General features: G+C 40.9%; 1 protein-coding gene across 3 annotated transcripts in view; it reads left to right on the forward strand.

The window, feature by feature from the left end:
* The first annotated feature begins 16,270 nt into the window (after nt 1-16,270).
* CALD1 (caldesmon 1) overlaps nt 16,271-24,710 on the forward strand; it is a 205,095-nt gene continuing 196,655 nt past the window's right edge. For 2 of the 3 annotated variants that reach the window (XM_070787336.1, XM_070787340.1), the window contains exon 1: nt 16,271-16,585. The gene's annotated coding sequence lies outside the window, so the exon portion shown is untranslated. The remainder of the gene's footprint in view (nt 16,586-24,710) is intronic. The other variant, XM_070787341.1, reaches the window with a different exon arrangement.

Raw genomic sequence — 24,710 nt, forward strand, 5'->3', positions numbered from 1 at the left:
CTATCCCAAACTCATGTCCATCGAATCAGTGGTGCCATCCAACCATCTCATCCTCTGTCATCCCCTTCTCCTCCTGCCTTCAATCTTTCTCTGCCTCAGGGTCTTTTCCAATGAGTCAGTTATTTGCATCAGGTGGTCAAAGTATTGGAGCTTCAGCTTCAGCATCAGTCCTTCCAGTGAATATTCAGGGTTGATTTCCTTTAGGCTTGACTGGTTTGATACCTTGCAGTCCAAGGGACTCTCAAGAGTCTTCTCCAACACCACAGTTCAAAAGCATCAATTCTTTGGTTCTCAACTTTGTTTATAGTCCAACTCTTATATCCATACATGACTTCTGGAAAAACCATAGCTTTGACTAGACAGACCTTTGTTGGCAAAGTAATGTCTCTGCTTTTTAATAAGCTGTCTAGGTTGGTCATAACTTTCCTTCCAAGGAGTAAATGTCTTTTAATTTCATGGCTGCAGTCACCATCTGCAATGATTTTGGAGCCCAGATAAATAAAGTTTGCCACTGTTCCCCATCTATTTGCCATGAAGTGACGGGACTGGATGCCATAATCTTAGTTTTCTGAATGTTGATCTTTAAGCCAACTTTTTCACTCTCCTCTTTCACTGTCATCAAGAGGCTCTTTAGTTCTTCACTTTCTGCCATAAGGGTGGCATCATCTGCATATCTGAGGTTATTGATGTTTCTCCCAGCAATCTTGATTCCAGCTTGTGATTCATCCAGCCCAGCTTCTCTAAAATTCATTCATTCATTCCATAACATTTTGTGTTAGGTATTACATTATGTTTTGGGATACAGGGATGAGTATTTGCTTGTGACTGTGTGTGCATATAGAGAAAGAGATATGGACAGATTATGAATAATTGACTTAAATGAAAACTTCCCGGAAATTGTCCACTCAACAGAGAACAGATATAGAGGTAGTCCTTCTCTGGAGATAATTTCTTGGAATATAGATGCCTGTAGATTATGTGAAGATGGTCAATTACAAATAATATATAAATTTGAGATATGTAAGTTGAAAGAATTCGATGTAAATAGTAGGATAGGCAAAGAGAAGTCTGGTGTTTTAGAGCTTTGGACAGAAGAAAATGCCAGTATTCTCCCAGTACTGTTTTAGGAGAAGTTCTCTCAGCAATGGAGTCCTATTCTTCCAACAGAAATGTTCCTTAAAGACTGGCATTTTAGTCAGTCACCACTGAAGAAGTGAAATCATCCCTCCAAACTGGCCAGCCTCTTGGGCTTTGGGTCAGAACTTTCCCTAATACCTCCCTCGGCATCCTAAGGTGCCTGTTGGAAAGGAGACTTAATTCAAATGGCCACCTCAATTTTCTGTCTCAGGATATATTTTAACTTTTAGATAATAAGTTAGCACTCTAGTTTCTAAGGCAACACTAGTCATACCCACTTGTCTGTTATTTTTATCATGGCTCTAACTTTCCTGCCTTCCAGAAGAGCCATGAGAACCCAATATCCCCAAAAGCCTATACATGGATAGTTCTGTTTGAGGTATGCCTCGTATCCATATGTGTGTGGGAGTTCACCTCCCCCAGCCACCTGCTCCTCTTAATTAGGATCGCAACAGCAAGACTCCAGGGTTCCTGGCCTAGACCCAGTCACACTCACCAGTCCCCAAGCACTGACTTGAACTCTCAGTTTTGGTCCTAGATTTGCATACAGTTGAATATAAATAGTTTTTGTCAAGATCTTACTATTTCATTTGCTTGTATTTCCCAATTCTGGTCCCCCAAAGCAGTGTTGGGGGGACCTAAGTAAGCATAATATATGGCCCCAAATTTTAAGTATGATCCCTGTTTCTATTTCTTTTTTTTTTTACTTATTTTCTTTCTTTCTTTTTTATTTCTTATTTCTACTTATTCTTAATTCTCCCTGTGTCTTTGTTGCTGGGAGAGGGGCTGCGCTCTAGCTGTGGTGTGAGGGCTTCTCCTTGCGGTGACTTCTCTTGTTGCAGAGCACAGGCTCTAAGGCAGGCAGGTCTCAGTGGTTGTGGTGCACGGGCTATATTGCCCTGCGGCATGTGGGATCTTCCCAGACCAGGGGCTGAACCTGTGTCCCTCGCACTGGCTGGTTCACCAGGGAAGTCCCTGGCCCCTGTTTTTAAAAGCTCTGTGCCTTGTTTACCACTGCATCACTAGGACCTGATAGTGTTAACAATGCATAGCAGACAATCAAGAAATATTTTTGCATTATCAATTCAGTTCAGTTCAGTCGCTCAGTCATGTCTGACTCTTTGCGACCCCATGGACTGCAACATGTCAGGCTTCCCTGTCCATCACCAACTCCTGAACTTTACTCAAATTCATGTCCATCGAGTCAGTAATGCCATCCAACCATCTCATACTCTCTCATCCCTTTCTCCTCCTGCCTTCAACCTTTCCCAGTATCAGGGGATTTTCCAATGAGTCAGTTCTGCACACCAGGTGGCCAAAGTATTGGCGTTTCAGCTTCAGCATCATCCTTCCAATGAATATTCAGGACTGATCTCCTTCAGAATGGACTGGTTTGATCTCCTTGCAGTCCAAGGGACTCTCAAAAGTCCTCTCCAACACCACAGTTCAAAAACATCAGTTCTTTGATGCTCGGCTTTCTTTATAGCTTTCATTATCAATTAATTAACCATTAATGAAATAACTGGTTAAGCCATCGTTAGTTAATTAATCTAGGATGTAAAAATCCAAATGAAATAATCAAGTCAGTAATGGATAAATAGAAAATGAATCAGTTTGACATCAGGTTTGTAATTCATTTAAGGAGGGCTGTTAACTGAAGGCTGAGATTTTAGTGATGGTTTTCAGGTGGATCTGGGGCTCAGGAAGTATGAAGGAGGAGGAGCCAGGTGACTGAAGTCCCTGAGGCAGAAGGTGCATCATCAGAATGGGAGGGCGAGTGATTTGTATCAGAATCATCAGAGGAGCAAGAAAGAGGGTGATTATGAAAATCACTGTAAAATGCCAAGTCAAGTTTTGACTTTATTGTTTTGTTGGTAAGATGATAGTGAAGATTTCTGAGCAAGGAAATTCATGATAAAACCTAAAGTTCAGGGCTAAATATGTATTTTTATTTAAAAATGCATTTATTTAAAAGGCAAGCCCCTTTATGGGAAGGGGCCATACAGGGCCTTATATAGGACCAAGAAAAGTTTTAGTATGGGGAAAGTACTTCATAAATGTTTGTCCTATGAATAAGTAAATGAGCGTTTAGTTCACAAAGCAACTTCATAACCATTTATCTCATTAATTCTTACATCTGCCCTGTGAAACAGATATTATTCTTCTCTGAGAGAGCTCAGACCTGGGCATAGGGGGGATGTCCAAATTGTGGCAAAAGAAAGAACAAATGGGAAAATCAGAGAGGTAAGACAACAGTCAGGACACCAGTGGCAGGAGCCCCCAAAGACAGAGCCAAGAGAGTCTGGGGGCTGGGGGAGGACTGCACAGGGGTCAGCTCTTCAGGGGCCACAGACAGGACGGCTCAGAAGCGGGGGAAGAGGGGACAGAAGGTAAAATGTCCAGGGCCAAGAAGAAAGGAGGTCACGGAAGAAGTGGGGGTTGGGGCGGGGGGAGACTGCATCATAAATGCATCGTTTGGAGAAATTTGACATTGAAAGAGAGGAGTGAGGCTCAAAGAAACAAGATGCAAGGTGATTTTCCCCCAAGCCTCAAACATGTTTTGGACAGAGGGCAATGACCAGTGCAGAAAGAGGCATGCGTGAGGGCGCATGAGGTGAGGTGATGCTGGACAGCAAAGACATCTCAGGTCTCACACGCGCTCTCTCACTGATATCATGTGATCAACCCCAGCATAGCTTGATCAGTGGTTAGATGTATCTAAGTACATAGCTAGATTGCTTGTTCCAGACAGCCATCCTTCCCCATGTATTTCCAGACTCCACTATCTTTGAAAATATGTTTTCTCTTTTGTTGAATCTTAAAAATAGTCTTCCCCCCCAAGAGAAATCACTGCCTCTTAGATGACATTCTGCCAGGCCAAAGCTACAAAACCTCACCCAAAATAGATCAAATATTTTAAATATTTTCTTATTTGCACCCTTCACAAGTATGCCTGCCATGCAAAGCCAATTATGAAATGACAGAAGATATATTTTCTGGTAAAAAAGTGGACACTAGGTCTCACCACATGGTGTTGGTTGGATTTCAGTCAGCCTTCCCTAAGCCTGGGACAGGGAGAGGGAACACCTACAGCTGGGTTAACACGGGCAGAGTAAGGAGGTCTCTGTTAGCATTTGCCATCTGGGAGTCCAGCTCGTGCACGTGTCTGAGCTTCCCCATTAGAACAGTGATTCTCTAAAGGCAGGTGCAGTGTTTTTACAAGATTACAAAAGGCACATAGCCTAACACTAAGCCTTTCAGGTAATAGATGTTCAGAGGTTGGTTAAATGAATGAATGAATAAACAAAACTATCTGAGAAGAATCCAGTTTGCAGCTCTGAGTGACAAGAGGAATTTCTTGTGAATGAAACCTTTTTGCTTTCTCTGAGGCGGAAAGCAAATCCAACAGAAAGAGTGAGGAAAGAGTGGAAACCATGGAGCCATAAGAAATAGGGAGACAGAGATTTCTTGTTGGACACTGAGGGAATTGTTTAGTCCTGTTGAGGGGAAGTGGAGAACAATAACTTGTCTCAGATGGCCCTTCTTCCCTCCACACTGGATCTTCTCACTGGATCTCACTCCCTTTCTATTTTGTCAAGTCCTCACCCTTATCCCATGCAACCATGTCCTTCTTCTTCTACCTGGTGCCTTGGGAGACCAGCCCCTCCTTCTTTCTTCTTTGCCCCATAAGTGCAGGCTCTCCCTTCAACCATACCTTATTCATAAAACATAGGCTACGGCTTAAGGTGTTAGCCCTTAAGGGTAACTACTGTTTCCATGGTGTCAGAGCTTTACTACAAATGTGTGACTAAGTTGAGGACTTCCCATTCAGGGCAGATCCCCTCTCCTGCTAGTCAGGCTAGCCCTGAGTGAGGAACACCACTGGTCTGAGGACAAAGAAGGGCAACGGTTTTCCCAGTGTCCTATAGGTGACCACATACTAGTGCCCTGGAGAGAGAGTTCTCATCTGTATAGCAGTTTCTTTAAAAAAAAAAAAAAAAAGTTTAAGGATAGAATAAAACCTGTGCACATGCTCTGCAGAATTAACAAATGTCATAATTTTGTCATCATTGCCTGAGATCTCCTTTTATACACTGCAGAAAAATTTGAAGTTCCTTGATTTCGTGGCCAGTACCACTCTCTCTCCCTCTCACGGGAAACCACTATGTTGAATTTTGGGGCTTCCCAGGTGGTCTGGTGGTAAAGAGTCTGCCTACCAATGCAGGAGACATAGGAGATGTAGGTTCAGTCCCTTGCTTGGAAAAATCCCATGGAGATCCCTTTGGCATTCTTGCCTGGAGAATCCCATAGACAGAGGAGCCTGGCAGGCTACAGTCCATGGAGTCACACAGGATCGATCACAACTGAAGTGACTTGGCAGTAGCATGTTGAACTTGGTGTGGTTCTACCATCACAGGTATTTATATAATTCGTAGGAGTAGGATCAATCATCCATCCCTTTTGGCTGCTATATAGTATTCCATCCCATACTTTAGTTTATATAGCCTCTCCCTCACTGATGGCTGTTGGAAATTTTGCAATGATAATGCAATTACAGATGATATTCCAAAGAGCTGCCTTTTACATGTCTCCTTGCTGAAGAATGTGGGAGTTTCCCAAGAAGATATACCTAAAAATGGAATTGCTAGATAAGAAATGCATGTATGGAACTCACTGGATGTTGCCAAATCATTGCAAAGTGAATGTTCCAATTTACTTTCTTACACAAAATACATACACATTACCAGCAATATTCAGTTTTTCAAAATCAGATGTCTTTTTCTTTACCAATTTGCTGGTTATGAACTGGTATCAATGTTTGATCATGCATTGTCTGGTTACGAATGAGTTTGAGCATCATTTCATGGGTTTTTGCCTTTGAATTTTTTTGTGTGGATTGTAATATCCTATTCCCATTTTCCACTGGGTTTTTCTCTCTGTGTGTGTCTTTGTGTCTTTCTCTCTCTCCCTCCCATACCTACCACAATTGATTTTCAGGCATTTTTTGATGGTCTAGATTCTAATCTTTTGTTTTATACCTTGCACATCTTCTCTTGGCTTGTCTTTTTTTTTTTATATGACGCTTTTGTTGCACAGAAGTTTTTACATCTTGAAATCTTGAAGTAACTAAATTTTCTTTAGTTTAAATTTCTTTAGCTTAATTTTTACTTTATAGAAATAAATATTACTTAGCCTTTTCTGGGTTAAAAAATGTTTCAAAATCTCAGTGGCTTATGACAAACATTTATTTCTTACTCCTTGGTCAGTAGCAGCTCTGCTGGTCCTGGCTGTGTTCACTGGCCCAGCAGAGCTCTTTGTGTGTCCTCTTCTGAAACTCAAGCTGAAGAGCAGCTACTATCTGGGCTGTATTGGATTCCTGCTTTGCTATAACAAGTTACCACAAACAAGGTGGCTTAAAATGACAGAAATTTATTCTTCCACCATTGTGGAGGTGAGGAGTCCAAAATCAAGGTGTTGACAGGATTGTTGGCTTTTTCTGAAGACTCTGAGAGAGAATCTGTTCCATGCCTCTCTCCTAGCTCCTAGTGGTTGCTGGCCATCCTTAGCATTACAAATATTTATTTACTTCTTAGGCTGCGTCAGGTCTTATTTGAAGCACCCGGGTACTTCACTGGAACATGCGGGATCTTTCACTGTGGTGCAAGGGCCTGTCTCTAATTGTGGTGCTCAGGCTCCAGAGTCCATGGACTCAGTAGTTGAAATGTATGGGCTTAGTTGCCCCACAGACTTAGTTCCCCCATGGCATGTGGGGAAACTTAGTTTCAGACCAGGGATCAAACCCGTGTCTCCTGCATTTGATGGTGGATTCTTAACCACTGGACCATCCTTTTCTTATAACGACACTTACCACTGGATATAGGGCCTACCTAGATAATCCATCCAGGCTACAGTCCAGGGGGTCAAAAAGAGTCTGACACAACTTAGCAACTAAGCACAACACAGATAATCCTGTATGATTTCATCTTGAAAGTCTTAATTATTAATATATCTGCAAAGACCCCATTTACAAACAACATCACATTGACAGGTTCTGGATGAATATATCTTTGCAGGGGATGGGGAGACTCCATTCAATTCCACAGCGCCTGTTATCAGAGCTAAGGGCAGACACTCAAGAGTAAAAGCAAAATGTGATGCCTCTTAAAGCCTCCACTTGGGATGGGCACATCGTCACTTTCAGCCACATCCCATGATTCACAGCAAAACCCAGGTCAAGACCTCCTAGGAAGAGCACTGCGGCAATAGAAGGCAGAGGATATAAGCATTTAATCCCAGTCACAGAGGAAGTGAATATTTGGCTGTAAGAATCCAATCTATTACAAACCACATTATTTTTGAAGTCAAATAATACATGCAGCTTTCAATAAAAGGCAGTCATCATCTACCTCACCCACTCCTGTAACTGATCCTCCCCCCAGGCAATGGCTCTCAATGACTCCTTCTCAGCCTCCTTTTCTGGGCTCTAAATGGGGTGTCAGTTCCCACACCTCTTCTCTTCACTGCCTACATCATTTTTTTTCCAGGTAACTTATTCCTGGTTTAAAAATACTATCTATCAGTGGACAACTCTCAAAGGTGCATCTCCAGCCTCATCCTCCCCCCGTAACACCAGATTTGTTCATCCCAGGACCTATCTGTGCTTCTACTTGGATACCTCTTATCATCTTAATATGCTTAACATATGTCTCGTGTGATTCCCACCCCTCCTTGAAATCTATACCTCCCTCAGGGGTCCCCGTTTCATGAAATAACACTCCCACTCAGTTATCCGGACCATGAAAGGAGATATCCTTGATTCCTCTTTTTCTCACATCCCTCATTCAAACCATCCAGGTGTGTCCAAAATTCAGTGCTTTCTCAGTCCCCTGAGCACAACAGCCCTAGTCCCAGGAGCACCTCATGCCTAGGAGGAGGCAACAGCTCCCTCCAGCTTCTTCCCTCGCATTCGTGCCGCCTATTCTGCACAAGTGCGTGTGCACTCTGCCAGAGTGACCCTTTTCTCTCTGCTCAACATTTTCCAGTGCCTTTCCCTCTGCCTTGGAACAAAACCCAAAGTCCTTGCCGTGGCCATAAGGTTCTGGATGATCTGAGCCATTGGAGGTCACTTCTCCCAGTTACTCTGAAATCTCTGTTATTCTTCAGTATGTACCCGCTCTGCTTGCAGCCAGGAATGCCCTTCCTTCATGTAGTTTCACTGCTTACTCCTTCATTATTTTTTTAATCCACTTCTCTATTGAAGAACTTTTCCAAAGAGGACTTTCTGATTTCCTCTCTTCCTCTGCACTTTCTTATTTTTTCTGTACAGCACCTTCCCCTGCCTCATATTATATATTTATGTATTAGCTAATGTGTTTATCTGTCTCCCTTCATCGAAATGTATTTGTTCACAGTGAATGCCTGGAACAGGCCCTGGCATGTGGGTGAGACTCAATAAACATTTGTTCTGTGAATGAATGAACTATTGTAGGGGGAGTTGGTAATTGCTTTCATATTCCTAACAATATACTAATTCTACTATCTATTAAAAGTTCAAGAGTAGGCATTTATTACTAATTTCCTGCTAAACAAAATGCAGATTTAGCTCTCTTATCTAGCATCATCCTACTAACATGTTCTTGCTCATTCTCCTCTGAATCTAATTACATCATCACTGTTTTGGTGAACTCAACATGTAATGTTTACACAATTACAGCTGTAAATTTTTCTCACAGTTGACCTGTGTAGTGTACAATAGCCACTTTTCCTTTCTCATACAAATATTTAATTTTTCCTGAAATTATGATGACCTCAATCATATAGTTACTTGTTTTCTACATACCTATCATAAATACTTTTCCCAAGAACATATCAGTAATCTATCTACTTGCCTTTTTCTTAAAATATCTTTCCTGGAGTCCTCTGCTCCAGTCTCTACCGATTGGTTTCTGGACCAGCTGTTGTCCTGGAATTTTCTTTCACCATCATCATGGGACCACTTTTTACCTCTGTCGTGGGTTTGCAGCCCCTGTTTTCTGATCCTTGTCTTTGAAGCTTCTTGGTTTCTAGTTTTAGCTCCTATTTTTTTCTCCCTTTAAAATATATAACTTCAAGAACTTGATGACTTCAGAATACAATGTTTTCATTCATTTTACTGGATGACCAGTGGGCCCTCTGAATCAGGAAACTTCTGCCCTTTAGTTTGAGGAAATTTTAATTTATTATTTCTTTTGTAATTTCCTTCCCACAATTTTCTGGAGTACTCAGATGTTGGCTATTTGGTTGATTCTCTAATGTTCTTTTCTTTTCTTTATCCCATCTTGTCTTTTTCTTCTACTTTTCTGGAAAATTTTTCTAAACTTTATCCTCCACTTCTTGAATTGAACTTTTATGAATTTCTGTCATAGTATTTTTCATTTACAATAGTTCTTTCCTGTTCCCTGCAAATACCTTTTTACAGAGTATTTCTCTTGTTTCGTGGCTACAGTATCTTCTCTTATCTTTCTGAGAATGGTAATTATTGTTTTCTTGAAGTTATATGGTAATTATAGCTTTCTTGAAGTTTTCTTCCATTTCTCACCCTCCCCCTTTTTCCTCTGAGTTTCTTTTTTTTGTTGTTGTTCTAATCTTTCTTCCAGAGCTTTTCTTTAACTCAATGTTCATATTTAAGAGTGAGATGCTAAAGAGTTGATTGAAAGTTCCTTTCAATTCACAAAAGTTTGCAAAAGGGTTTTGGGTGATAAGATAAACATTTCCAGGGTCCCCCGAATTTTGTGCCTTTAGATCCTTTTTCCATGGGTCTGCCAGGTTCTCTGGAGTGGGATCCCCCAGTTTCCTTTCTGTGGAGTACAGGCTCAATGTTCCTTGAGCAGACTTTCATTTCAAAGTCTGTTTTCAGCACATGGCATCTTTTCTGTCCTCTGCTTTGCCTGACATTCTGAGGCCAGCACTTCTCTTCAGAAAATAAACTTCATGTCTGTCTGGTTGGGTGAGGAGTGGGCATCTGGGTTGGTCGGGGCAGAGGAGTATCTAGGCTTCTAACTGTTCCTTACTTGGATTTTCAGCCTAACCTGTTTTCTGCTCCATTTCTCACCTCAGAGATTCCCAAGCTTCCACATCCTGAGCTGTTCCTGGTTCTGAGGCTAGAATTGGCTTCTTTCTTGTCCATCGGCCTTCTGCTCCACAGGGCCAGAGTTCAGTTTCTCAGCTCTGGTAAGTCAATTACTAACCATCCCGTTCACTTTCCATATTTCAGAATTTGGCTCATATCGACCTGTGTTGACTCTTTTCCAGTACTCTTCGCTCTGTAGGATTTATTTATGATTTTTTATTTCTTTGTTATCATTTTGATGAGATTTGGGAAAGGAGCAGAAATAAGTGAGGGATGTGCATTTAATCTGCTGAGTTTAACCATATCCTCAATTTTTTTTTTAGTCTTTTCATTTGTAGGTTCTGCTTTTTATGATTTAAGAATTCTGCCATCCTCTATCTTAAATATATTCTCCTATAATTTTTCCTAATCGTTTTCAAGTTTTGTTTTTCATGTAGTCTATATTCTTTTGCTGTGGGTGGAAATTCTGAATCTAATTGTATTATTTTCATATAATTGATTGTGACCTTACCATGAAAAATACACCATTTTCTCCCTAATCTATAATGCCTTCACTATTATTTTAAATGTTTTCATAAATGCTTAGGACTGTTTCTAAGCTTTCTACTTTATCCTATTAATCTATTTGTCTTATTTTAACTAGAATTGTCCTATAAATATATTGGTGCTTTTCTTTAGATCTTTACTTTTCCATATTACTTTTAGGATTATTTTGTCAAATTCTATAAAGTAGATCATTTAGGGATTTTAGTTGTAATAGTAAATATATAGGTTAATATGAGAAAAATGTACATGTTTATAATTTTGAGGTTTGCCATTTTATAAAAGTGATATATTTCACCATTCAAGCAGAACTTTAATGTCCTTAAATCCAGGACATAAGCATTTTGTAATTTTCTTGCACATATTTTGTTACATTTATTTCCCAGGTAATGCACACTTTTATTGCTAATAATAACATATTTTTCCACTATATTTTAAAATTAAAGATGGCTGGTTACAGAAACTCTGAATTTTGAATACTGAAAACCTGATTGCAGTAATCTTGCTAGCCTCTTTTAGTAGTTCTAATATATTTGATGATTGTCTTTCTACGTAGATAATCATATCATAAATAGCAAATAAATAAATCATATCATAGCAAATAGCATGTTTTTCTTTCTAATTTCAATAGCTCCTATTTCTTTTTTCTATTTCTTTGTCTTGGCTAGGACTTCCAATCCATTTTTTAATTGCAGAAGAGATAATAATCATTCTTGTCTTTTCATTAATTATAATGCAAATACTTTTAAATTTCATCATTAATTGTGATGTTTGCTCTATATTTTTGGTAAATATCTCTTATGTTTACAAAGATTCTGGTGCTAGTTTTTCAAGAGCTTTCTTTTTTCCCTATAAGTGATTACTAATTTTACCAAGCATTCAGTTTCAGTTTCAGTTCAGTAGCTCAGTTATGTCCGACTCTTTGCGACTCCATGGACTGCAGCACGCCAGGCTTCCCTGTCCATCGTCAACTCCTGGAGCTTGCTCAAACTCATGTCCATTGAGTTGGTGATGCCATCCAACCATCTCATCTTCTGTCATCCCCTTCTCCTCCCACCTTCAATCTTTCCTAGATCAGGGTCTTTTCCAGTGAGTCAGTTCTTCACATCAGGTGGTCAAAATATTGTAGTTTCAGCTTCAGTATCAGTCCTTCTAATCAGTCCTACCAAGCATTATTTTTTATCTATTGAGATGAGCTTTCACTTTCCTTTTTTCTATTTTTATAGACTTTTAAACTGCTAATAGTGTATAATATATCAACAGATTTTCAGATTTTGACCATCACAGAATTGGCCCTTTTTTTATATATATATATTCTTAAATATGGTTTAATACTCTTCTCCATTTCTGTACATCACAACACCAAGATTTTGCTGTTTAGGATCTCTCTGTAGAGGCTATAGAGAATGCAAAAGCTACGGTTTTCACCCCCTCTTATTTATGTGTTTGTATTGTGTAAGTGTAATACATATCAGTATATATTGATACACACATCAATATATAATGCAATATATATCACTGAAGAGAACACATTGATTAAAGAAAAACAAAAATTTGGCATCATTTCCAAACTTAAATAGTAATAATAAAAACTGCAAAAGGAGCTGCATACTCTAAATGTATCATGTGAAACAACAAGCATATTCAAAAATGTAAATTTACATCCAATTTCTTTGATCTTGTCATATATCACATTAGACCCATTTACAATGGCAAAACCCTAAGGTACTGCTATGAAGAGAGCATGTTTGCTCGCTCTTGGGTGTTCTGCAAACAAACAGCAGAGCCCAAAGAAAAAGCCTGTTCTGGTGAAGCCTCCCGCATTGGTGAATACCAATGAACTGACTCTTCTTACTGGGTTGAGACATCAGGTTATACATTGACAGTCATTTGGACCTCAGAGTACAGTGTTGAGAACCAGAAGCTTTACATTTAAGACATACTCCATTCAAATGAAACAGGATTACTGGAACGATAGGCAGGTCTGCAACCTGGGAACAAGGAGCTGGTTCAGACCAATAAAGCTACGAGTGACTGAGTCAAGTCAGTGAAGAACAGCAGTCAGGCACTAAAGTGTTAAAAGTACCCAATTTGAAAATCAAATGCACCCCACTACCCTAGCAGTATGGGGTGATACCAATCGACTTTTAAAACCTGTGGTCCTTCAAAGTCCATTTGGTATACTTTTATCCATTGCTACCACTGGGCACGTCCTATACACGTTGTTCACTGTCACCACCTCAGGCACCCTGTCCGTGACCTTGCATGTTTGCTGGGGTCAGGTCTGATTTACAACCCAGCTGTGAAGCCTAAGCTTCAGGTTTTCAGGCCCACTTTTGGGTCCAACATGGTTAAGTCCTTGGTGCCAGAAGCTGTGTCCCCATCCCTTCCCACCCCTGCCCTTCCCACCTTCCTCCCATAATCTCTCCTGTGAGAGGTGCTTGTAAGTCCCATATTTGAATGGCCCTTTTTTTTTGCACTGTTAGATTCAATATTCTAATTTTTTCATCTAGGTTCATAAGTACATTTAGTCTAATTTTCATTTCTTTTTTTTTTTTTTTTACCATTTTTATTGCCCAACTTTGATATTAACATTCTACCAATCTGATTTTATTGTTTATAAACTTGAGTTTCTGGACATACTTCATTTGAGTAAAAGAAGGTATGTGTGTGTGGGAGACAGGTTGTTTTACTGCCTTTTAAAATGTTTGAAATATCTGTTCAATTGTATAAAGTAGATATTTTAAGTTGAAAGAATGTATATTTTTCATGGAACTCAATGAATTGATTTTCATTTTGAATGAGAAAAGTATGGCTTGCTTTTACTTTTCCCAAATTGACACACTAGCAAAATAAAACTGCTCACCACTGCAGGCTTGCAAATACTCAGTTGGAAATGAAAGAATACAGTGAATCATCCAGGTGTTTCCAAATGTCTTTTTAGAGTTGTTATGGTTTGATCAGGTAGATACAGCCTATGCTAGGCAAGCTGTTCCTTATTTAGGATGATCCAAGTGGGAAATATATTCCACAGAAGTTTCCTATGTAAATCCTGTATTTTTAGTGTCATTTACAAATGACTTCTGGAAAAAGTGAATATTATTATCCCATAACAGAGATTGGCAACATATATTTCTTTTCTTTCTTTTTATTCCCTTTCCTTTTTTATTCCTGTTTACTTTTTTAAAAGTAAAAGGACAATGAAAAAAGAATTTTTCTATGTCATGGTGTATATTACATGAAATTTGTTAAATTATTCTTCCAAATACATAGTTCCTGCACAATAAGTCTATTTTCAAATACACAAAATAGGTTGAATGATTGCTCATCCACAAAACCCTGGACTCAGAATTTATCTAGGGAAACATATGTCTCTTTTCTAAAGACATAATCCAAAAATATTTAGCCATTTATCTCCTAAAAACCATGCAAAATGCATGTCCTTTCCATGTTTCCTGCTGATAATACTTTCCCCATTTGTAGCACAACTTTTCTTTCCTCTGGAAAGCTGGTACTTATTTTATTCATAGATGGTAAATTATGCCCTGATCCTGCTCAACCAAAGGGTATTACTCAAACAAGCAGGGAGAATGCTGCTTAGGATATAATCAGCAGTGGCCATGGAAAGCAGCACATTGAAACAGGCCTCACTGAGTTACAGTCATACTGCCTGGAGATCACAGGCACCAAGCCTGTCTGGACACAAGTCCTATCTTCACATAAACTTCACCAGCCGAGTTGTTTTCAGAGCTCAGGGATGCCTGCCCCACCAAGTGTTCAAGCTCAGCAGTTTACCAGACTGCAGAGTGTTATTCTATCTTTACAACCTGTCCCCAGCAGCCCAAACTGGTTGTGTTCCCAAAGTTTATTTCCAAATCATTTCATTGGGATCAGAGAGCATTTTCCCATAGGAACAATTTTTATAAACAGTGGTGTTCCACAAATGCCTGGTTGAGCCACAGCGTACTTGAAATGCAGCAGTGACTGTCCTATTCCCACAAGCCGTTATTTATTCTGCTTCCCTGGGAAAGTGCATTCTGGGTTTCAACTTGGGATGCCTGGAGCTCACCTCTCCCTCCGCCTGGCAGCCTTTGCTGTAGACTTTTTTTTTTAGGCTGTGCTGCAGTAGCAGTTGGAAAGAGGGGTCAGAGTAGCCTTTCCCCTAAAAAGGTGAGTGTAGGTTGACAGAGATGCCTCGGGTAACTTAGTGCTTCGAAACTGAGGAAGGAAGTCACCGATGGGGCTCAGTCACTTTCCCAGTCTTCTGAGGGAGGCAAAATGGGCAGGGACTTTCTCCTAAGAAGAGCTCATTTCTAATTCGGATCTTCCTAAATACGAAAAAGGCATATACAAGTTATACCTAAGATTTCTGAAGACCATGCTTCTGGGCTTGTAATTAGCCAGGGAAAATATTTTAACTCCTTCTGGTCAGTAATGGAACAGTCTCCAAACACAGAGCAATAATGAATGAGGCAGAAATGTAGCACCTAGCCCCAGCACCTGGCTCACAATCTCTTGTTACTGAATTGAGTACTGATCGACTGAATAAATTCTGTATTGAGAAGTACAAGACCACAGGATATGTATAGACACAGGCTGCTGCTGCTGCTGCTGCTGCTGCTAAGTCACTTCAGTCGTGTCCAACTCTGTGCGACCCCAGAGACGGCATCTAGTTAATTGCAGTTCACCATCTCCTAATCCTGATGCTCTCACGGCACGCATCCTACCAAGGTAGAGCAGTTTGGAGTACTTTCAAGAAGACACCAGGATGGCAGTGTCTCTCTGTGGGCATATGCGTCCATCTGCAGCAACTCCAAAGCAGGTGCTAGGTCCCTTCTCACCCTCTCTGTTGTGCACAGTTTCCAGCAATATCTCTCTGTCGCCAAATCGGAGTAAACAGAGGGGAGAGGGAAGGAGAGAGAAAGGTGATGTGGAAAACCAAAGAGGATAAGCCAAGTCTATAGGACCCTGCCTGGATGAATTTCTGGCAGCATACTTATTCTACTAAAAAAAGACCTGCTTTTTTTTTTGATGAGTTGTTTTTATAGCACATATTTTAGAAGGCTGTGCCTCTTTCAGTTTAAATTTTAGCCTGTACGTTGGACCTGGGTCCTAGCCATTTCAGGCTTTAAAATTGCATACACAATTAAATTCCATTTTGTATGTACAACTACTTTTAAAAGAAATAAGCTATCAACTCTTTCAATTAAAAAGCCTTTCCCAGCCCCCACCCCAATAAACGTATGGACTGTTAAGTTTGAGTTTCATGGACCGTGCTTTCTTTTTAAAGCTCCATTTGTGTTCTACAAGACAGCCTCTTTCTCCAAGATTAACATTTCTTATGATTGTTCCTGACAATGGATTCACTTCCAGAGGCCCTGCTAAGGATAACCAAAAAAGGGCATGTAGCAGGCTGGTTTTGGCAGCCTGCACACAGTTTCAGAGCTTTTTAGGTCTTGGTTTTTTCTGATGAGTGATTTCCTGAGCATGCCTAGGGAATGACAGGCATCTCCACAGGCAGGCTGCATCCACCTCGGCCGGGGTGTCGTCATTGGCTGCCTATTAGAAAAACTACAGGACAATGCATACCACCGATGCCGACTGTAAACATAGGGGATATGTGTTCACTTAGCATGGACTTCTGGGAGGGGCTAAGGAAGGGCGGTCTGGAGTTTTATTGAATAGAGCAGTGTGTATTAGGCTGCCTGCCTGCCTGCCCTCTTGCTGTGCTCCTGCTTAAAGAAATCAGTCCTTCCTTTCCGACTTAGTCCCCGGGAAGAAGTTTCAGCCTACGAGGTAAGGCACAGAGGGCTTTCTTTTAATCTCCTCCAGAGAGCATGGGGGCTTTCTCTGGGTTTCAGTCAGCATTCCTGGGCAAGGTAGCTGGAGATGCAAGATTATAAAAGTCAATAAACCACGCAAATGCTCGGGATTGGGCTTTGCTGCCCTGCAGATGTTCCCGGAAGACAAACAGGATGAGATTTCAAGTTTTGTTCTTAGAGTCAGGATGAGAGGAGAGATTATAGAGAAACTTATATTCAGGGACCACTGGCAACTTTGATAAGATAGCCTTTTGTTCAGGAGTACCCTGGGGATTATACCTGATTGCCATAGGCCAGTGTCAAGAGTTGTGCGGTGCCTATTTGCTCATGCCAGCCGTCTCTCCTGCATCTTTTATTATCAGAGATTTACGGAGATTTTGCTTTAAAAGCAACAATAACTTTCTAGGTGGATAAGAAGCCAAAAGTGATCATTTTTAACCAAACACATTTACATTTTATTCTGCTACCAGTGTTTAAGACTTGACTTCTAGAGCTGCAAGGAGATAAGATCGGGGGTGGGGGGAGGAAGAGCACTGTCATTTAGCATGGGCTGGGTTAATGTAACTGATCTGCTATTTGCCCAGACAGAAGATGCCTCCCGTGATCTGTTTCCTATAAAACCTAATAATGAGAGAATGCATGTGCTAGTGGGTGTGTTTTTAAAAATCGCATTTCACATCTGACCAAACTATTTCTCAAGAAATCCTATTTTCTGTTTGAAAGCATGCCTGAGTGTCACTGGAGAATTTGAAAAAGGTGTAGGTTGCAAGTTTGTTCTGGGAAGGGAGGGAGCAGGCTTTCATTTCCAGACAGTCAGACATATTGGGGCATCTTAAACAGTAGTGCAAGGCAGCTAGTTGGTAGTAGCCTGGAACTCCTTTTAGAAAGAGATGATTGTAAAGGGTGGGGAAATTTTAGTGGCAATACATGGTCAAAAAAAAAGATGAGTGAGAACAAAGTACTTGGTATTCATGGATCTCATCTGTTAATCAGACTATGCAAATGGGCTTGTGAGCTGGAATAGTGAAATCCTTCTAATGTGTTTGGCAAAACCAGACGTGGATGTCTAGAACTTAAGTGAAGACTAGATGGTATGGGGCAATAAAGGCAAATCTGAGCATTTTTTTCAAAAATAAACCTGGATATTAAAGGTTTCCAGTTCCAAATGACTGACTCAATTTGATTTTATTCCATGAATAGAGGTGGGTTTGTGTTGAGATTCATTAAATAATCTTCTGTCTTTGTATTTAAAAGTTTGAGGATAATTTTCTTGAGAATGCTTCCCTCTCCTTCTAGAAGTGATATATGAGAACAGAATTCCCTGTGAGTTTCTCTTCCTGGAACAGTTCTGAGTAAGTGTGAAAGAAAGGCTGCAGGCAAAGCTACAGTTTGATTATTGTCATTCCCTCGAAGAGATCAAGTTCCAAACTATTTACACAGTGTTTTTAATGTCAATCAAAATATGGAGAGCAGTTTCTTTCTCAGCTGCTCTCTAAACCATGTAGGGAATGTAGTTTGGGAGGAAATCTATAATCTTGGGATTTGAGGATAAATTCCATTTTGAAACCAACATCTCTGAATCCCTGACAGTTCAAACTTTGCTACCACTGCTCTCTCCTACCTTCCCTGTGTGCTCCCCACCCCCCAAACAACCACAAAAATACATTTTCTCAAAATAATGCTTCAAGTGTTCTACTCTATGTAGTGATGGAGCAAGGGGATTTGGGCAGTATACTTTAGGTAGGACTTCAGGCCACTCTTTCTGCTACTTTTGTTGAATATTAGCTAGCACTCATCTCCCCAAATAGTAAAGCAAAGGAGCACAATGAAACCACAGCGCAAAAATTTTTGTTTGATTAAAATCATTTAATAAAAAGAAATACAACGGCAAAAATGTGGACTAAAAAGACACTAGTGAAAAGTGATCTCAGCACACAGGAGGAACATACAATAAATTGATCCATATGTAACATGCTGGGTTGTTTTCATTATTCAAAACCAGCAGAATGTACAATTTAAATAATTCAGATCAAAAGACTGCTTTAAATAAACTCACACTTCTTACATTGAAGAAAAGATTCAAACTGAAGTTTAAAGGATTTGAATGAGATGCATATAAGTATTCCCTGACAGTGAGGCCATTAGCAGTTCTAATTGGCTCTTGTGACTGGCCTGAGGCTCTGCTCTGGGGCAGATGGTATAGAGTGGTTCTGTACCTGGCCATATTTTCTGTTCTGATGAGTACAATGTACCCATGTACATGCTCACTCAGTCATGTCCTACTCTGCGACCCCATGGACTGTAGCCCACCAGGCTCCTCTGTCCATGGGATTTCCCAGAAAAGAGTACTGGAGTGGGTTGCCATTTCCTTCTCCAATGGATCTTCCCAACCCAGGGATCGAACCCAGGTCCCCTGAGGCTCCTGCATTGGCAGGAGGGATTCTTTACCACTGAGCCCCCTGGAGAAGCCCTCAAAATGTACCTTAGTAGACCTTTTCTTAAGAACACACGTAGTTATCAACATTTGTCATTTTCATGGTAGGATGGTTACTGGTTAGTCATTCTTTAGCAAGACAAAAAAAATGACCTGTACATGGGCATGAGGAGGGACTGGCAGGTTCCCCATCTGCCTGTAGCCTGTCACGTGTCTCGGAAATGTGGTAGGGTGAGGCCATGGTGAGGGACCAGAGAAAATGCTGACGGGGTGGTATGCAAATAGCATGGTAGGACTAAGGAGGAGGTTAGAAAGATGCTGCCAAGGAATTTTCAGACTTTAAAAAAGAATTTTCTGGGTAAATTCTCCCAGGGCCCAAAAATAGAAACATTTTCTCCTTACTGAAAGGCCTTCATCCATCAAGTTAATTCAAGTTTGATATTGGAGAAATGCCCAAGGATTGGAGTAGTTGGTTAATTTAAAGAGATACTTGTAGCTCTGGCTTCACTCCTGAGAGTCAGTCTGAGTACTGGTTTTCCTATTTAAAAAGCCCAGAACTTTGAGGGAAGTCATCAATCTTTGACCTCATCTGTGCAATGGGCCTTCTAATGCTTCTCCTACCTCCCACAGTGGTTAAGATGTGTGAATGAGATGACGCTGTTTCCCCTTCTTCTCTACAGGCTGTACGTTCCACTGCCTTCAATTTGAGTCCTTTGGACATTATGCTCATTTTGGCTGGCATCTCCCCTTCTTATCTATTTCCCCTAATTATCTGCTCCATTCTTCCTCATATTTGAAGACTTTTGAGTGATACCTGCTAGCTCCTGGTTCTTTCTAAAACCCAGAATGCAGAGTTTAGGGAATACTGGTCCACCCCAGTGTTGACTAAACTTTGGCTTTCATAATCAGAGACCAGGACAACAAAAGTTTCAGGAATCGAATAAGATGGGTCATCAATGGTGTGAGGCCATATCCAGGAACCAGGAAATCTGAAGATCCTGTTGAATAGAAGACTAGTGACAAGGTGCTGACAACAGAAAGGCCTCGGTAAATGAGGCAGTTTCTCTGCCCTCAGCCAAAAGTGTGGAGCGAATCCCAGCATGTCAGGCCTGGGTCTGTGAGGAGGCTGAGGTAATCGAGAGTGCCTGGCTGTGGTTCCTGTTGGTATTGAGACCAGAGAGAGCCATGCATCTGGCCTCTCATCTCTGCTCACTTTAGTCTTCAGCACCCCAGCTGGGTCCCCTGTGACAGACCCTGCGTGGCATCCCTTACTTCCTACCCCAGGCCTCCGCCTCTACCAATTTCTCTAGTTCTTCCATCCCCAGGCCAAACAAGGGGGCTTTCCTGATCCAACAAAGACAATTTACAGTGGCTGCTGGGCTGTAGGGTGAGGCCCAGACAATAGCAGAAGGATCAAGCCTAGATATACTCGAGATAGGGAAAGCCTCATCACATTTTTAGGTCAAGGGAGAAGGCTGAGAGCAGATGCAGAGCAGTTTCTGTGGTAAAGAGCCACTCTTCAGCTCACAGGCTGGCTGCTGGTGGATGAGTGTTGTGAGCAGAGGGGAAAAGGCAGGGCTCATGGGGTGGCTGTGAGGAAGAGCTGTGAGGGCTGCCCTGTCAGCCGTCCTTCCTTGTGCTGCTGTCGTTGTTTTCTCATGGAAGCCTTTGAGAAACTGATAAAAACTCTAACCCCTCAAGGTCCACTGAGAACCCTCTTTTCTGACTGACTTGTGAGAAACCCTTGAGCCAGTAGAGGTTGGGGTGGGGAGTGGGATAAAGTGTTGGTTCTCCCTGGAGACAAGAGTGAATGGGAGCAGAACGTGTGAGGAGGTGTCCTTCCCTGTTTCCCAGATTCTTTGGGAGGAAGACAGGATGGTGTAAATATACACATATATAGAAGGAGATTACCTCATATGGCCTCCATTTCAAAGAAAACATCATCTCTAGAGAAGCAGTTTTCTGTGGAGAACTGAGGGGCTGAAGAATTCAGGAAAGGCTGCTGTTAAGCTCTTAAGTGTATGCTGAGAGCTTAGTAAAAGGATTGATAAGAATGGTTGAAAGAAAATGAATATTTGGGGGAATATTTTAGGTGAATTGGGTATTCTTACTAAGCGCTCATTTTAGAATATGAGCTTTCTTTTAAAAAATGTATGTGTACCACTGATGGCTAACTTGAAGATAAATTACTTTTTAATAATTTCCTGAGGCTTCTAACATGGTTTTGAAAACATGTAGATGAAAGCACAAAACTGTAAGGAAGTCATCTCACTAGGAGGGGGATATATTAAGTAGGAATAGGTAATTAGTTTCTTTTACCCTCACATGCTACATCCCCTCTTGGCTCAAGCTGGGAAACTGGGCAGATTTCACCGTGTGCTAAAGAGGGGCAGGACCAGGGTGAGCCCCCCACCCCCACCAGAGAGCCTAGGGCCAGAAGTACCAAGGACCTTCATTCCACTGGAGTCAGAAGGGTCTAAGCCACATAGACATAAAATATACCGATGGGCTAACATGTGAATTACAGCCAGATAAGTAAAAGAAAAACAGCAAAAATCAGAAGTCAGACAGAAGTTAAAAACCAAGAGCTTGCTTAGCAAGGCAGTGTACAGACAGGTACAGTAACATATGTGAGAACTCTTGGCACACTGCTTGGAACAAATAGACCCTTATGTTAATAAGCTTCAGTAGCTTGAGTAAAGGGACAGAATGATAAGATACATGTGGAATAATAAACGGATGGAATTTCAAGGAAACCCAAGGATAGAAGCCAAGATAGGACCAGAGTCCAAGGAGAATGGGGCTGCAATCAAGGTGGGTCAAAGAAACCCAGCAGAGGTCCATGTGCTACCATTAACGTAACTCAGCTGCAGCACATATGGCTGCTGCTTTTTGTTGACCTGCAGACTGGGAAATTTTTTCTGCGCTTCCTGGTTAAATTCTGCGGGAAAAAAATGTGATTGGTTCAGCTAATAACTATTGTTTTTGGCAAATCCCTTAGGAAAATCAAGGGTTACTTGCATGCCTATGGATGAATTACCAGTGTGTCTGGCTGCAGTCGTCACCCCTGGGGAAAAATACAGCCCAGTGGGCAATTTTTTAGTTAGAAGAGAAAGTTAGGCATGGAAAGCAAATTAGCTGAAATGTCCAACAGCTGTCAATGAATATCATTTGAATTTTTATGTGACAGAATTTATAGAGAATCAAACACCCACCATCAGAGTCATACAGTTCCTAATGATCACTTCAGCATGGTCTGATGAACCAGTCTTAAAGGAATTGGCCTGGAAGCTTGTACCATTGATAACTGAAAAGACAAGAATTATCCATTTTAGAAAGATTCCAAAGAAAACATGAGTATTTTCATATAAGTCATTTGTGTGATATGGCTCCCCACAAAATAAGGCAATCTTTAAAATTAAATATGCAATGACTTAGTAATGTTAATAAATAAAAATAACTATCAATACATCTCTTAGGCCTTCCCTGTCTCAGTTGGTAAAGAATCCGCCAGCAATGCAAGAGATCCCGGTTCAATTCCTGGGTTGGGAAGATCTGCTGGAGAAAGGATAGGCTACCCACTCCATTATTCTTGGGCTTCCCTTGTGGCTCAGCTGGTAAAGAATCCTCCTGCAATGTGGGAAACCTGGGTTCGATCCCTGGGTTGGGAAGATCCCCTGGAAAAGGGAAAGGTTACTCACTCCAGTATTCTGGCCTGGAGAATCGCATGGGCTATATAGTCCATGGGGTCGCAAAGAGTCAGACCAGACTGAGCAACTTTCACACACACATATCAATACATCTCAGTGTAAATCACAGTACTTAGTAAGTTAAATGCATAAAAGCTAATAAACTCTTAGTAAACGTTTCAGTTCTTGATGATGTTTGCAAGACAACAGTGCATGCTAAGTTCAGTCATGCCCAACTCTTTGCAACCCCATGGACCATAGCTCACCAGGCTCCTCTGTCCATGGGATTCTCCAGGCAAGAATACTGGAGTGGGTTGCCATGCCCTCCTCAAGGGGATCTTCCCAACCCAGGGACTGAATCCAGGTCTCTTATGTCTCCTGCATTGGCAGGTGGGTTCTTTACCACTAGCGCTACATGGGAAGCCCCTCAAGACAGCAGAACTAAATAGAAACAATTCATGGATTTTTAAAAGCTGGGCAAGGCCTTAGGAGTCATTTAGCCCGGGGAATGATAATAATTTTTCATCTGTTTACCAACTTTAAACAGTTGGTAGTGACCATCTGGCATACTCTGTGGAGAAGGATTCTGAGGCTGAGGCTAAACTTCCTTTGGGCAGTTAAATGCTGTCATTGATAGTGATGTCTGCTGTATAAGAAAAGAGCCATTGCTACTCAAGCACCACGTATTTCATGAGGTTAATGTAGACTGTACTTTCCTAACCTCTGTACCTGGGACCCCTGGGATGCCACTGAGTTACTGCAAGAGGTAAATAAGTCCATACATGCAGCAAATGATGTTGACAAGCTGAGTAAACAATATGTGCTACTATTTTTCTAATTATGTAGGTGTATCATGAAGACAAAAATGTTAATTTATTGTAAACAGTTATTGAATTCATAGTAGCTTTTGGTATTGTGTTTTCTCAATCAGTGGACCTAAAACATGTAATTATATTGTGTGTGGAAAGGTTGGGGCGAGAAATTTGGGGTCTTAAGAAGAAATTCTTTAAAAAAAAAAAAAATGAACCAGTAATCTACTCTTCATTTTCCAGATGAGAAATTAAAGCTTAGCCACACCAAGTAAAATTACACACATATTTGTAGGTTTCTTTGATTCTTGTCAGTAAGATTCATAATGGCAGGAAACATCTTTTTTTTTTTTTTTTTTCCATTATATACCTAATGCCTGGCACACCACAGAAGTCCAGTAAATATCTGCTGAATGAAAGAACAGACCAAGGGACTCGACCAAGGTCACCCAGTTAATTAGTGGCAAAGGTGGTTCCAGAACACACATGTCCTGAGTCCCACGCTGTTAATCTAAAAGTACACCAGATTGCTTCTCCTGGTAGCATAAGAAAATGTCCCTCCCATTTTAACAGTTTATGGATTTGGATTGTACACTGCAGCCCAATCTGCCTATAATCCAGGAGATCTTAATCAGAGTCAACTGTAGGGTTTTCTGAAAACATCCCTGAGACCCATCTACAGAGATTTTGATACAGTAGGATTAGAATAGGGTCCAGTTTATGAAAACTCCCTGTGATTCTGCTAAAACACCCCGACTCAGAAACAGTTCTGTACATCTGTGCTTAAAATAACTTATAGTAGATCCATGGAATCACTTACTCCTCAGAAGCCTTGTTGTTTAGTTTCAGATAATTTCTTTCCAAAAGTTACAGCTGTCTATTCCAAATAATCAGTATTGCTAAAGAGTCTCTCCAGAAGCACTAGAATATTTATCTGAAAATTCTTCCAGCTTCCAATACTCTTTTGGTTTGGCCGCAAAGTTATCAACCCTGTAAGGTCAAGCTCTCTGATGAGATTTCCAGTGTTTGCTTTTGTAAAGCACTGAAAATGTGGCAAGAATAAAATTTCTCATGGTATTTCCACTTCCTGTTCCAGCCACCATTACTAAGTGAAATTTAGGCTTCAGGGGAAGGGTGAATTGAAGAAAAATTGTCTCTTTAAGTGTT

The sequence above is a fragment of the Bos indicus genome, chromosome 4, assembly GCF_029378745.1.
Source record: "Bos indicus isolate NIAB-ARS_2022 breed Sahiwal x Tharparkar chromosome 4, NIAB-ARS_B.indTharparkar_mat_pri_1.0, whole genome shotgun sequence".
Taxonomy (NCBI): Eukaryota; Metazoa; Chordata; class Mammalia; order Artiodactyla; family Bovidae; genus Bos; species Bos indicus.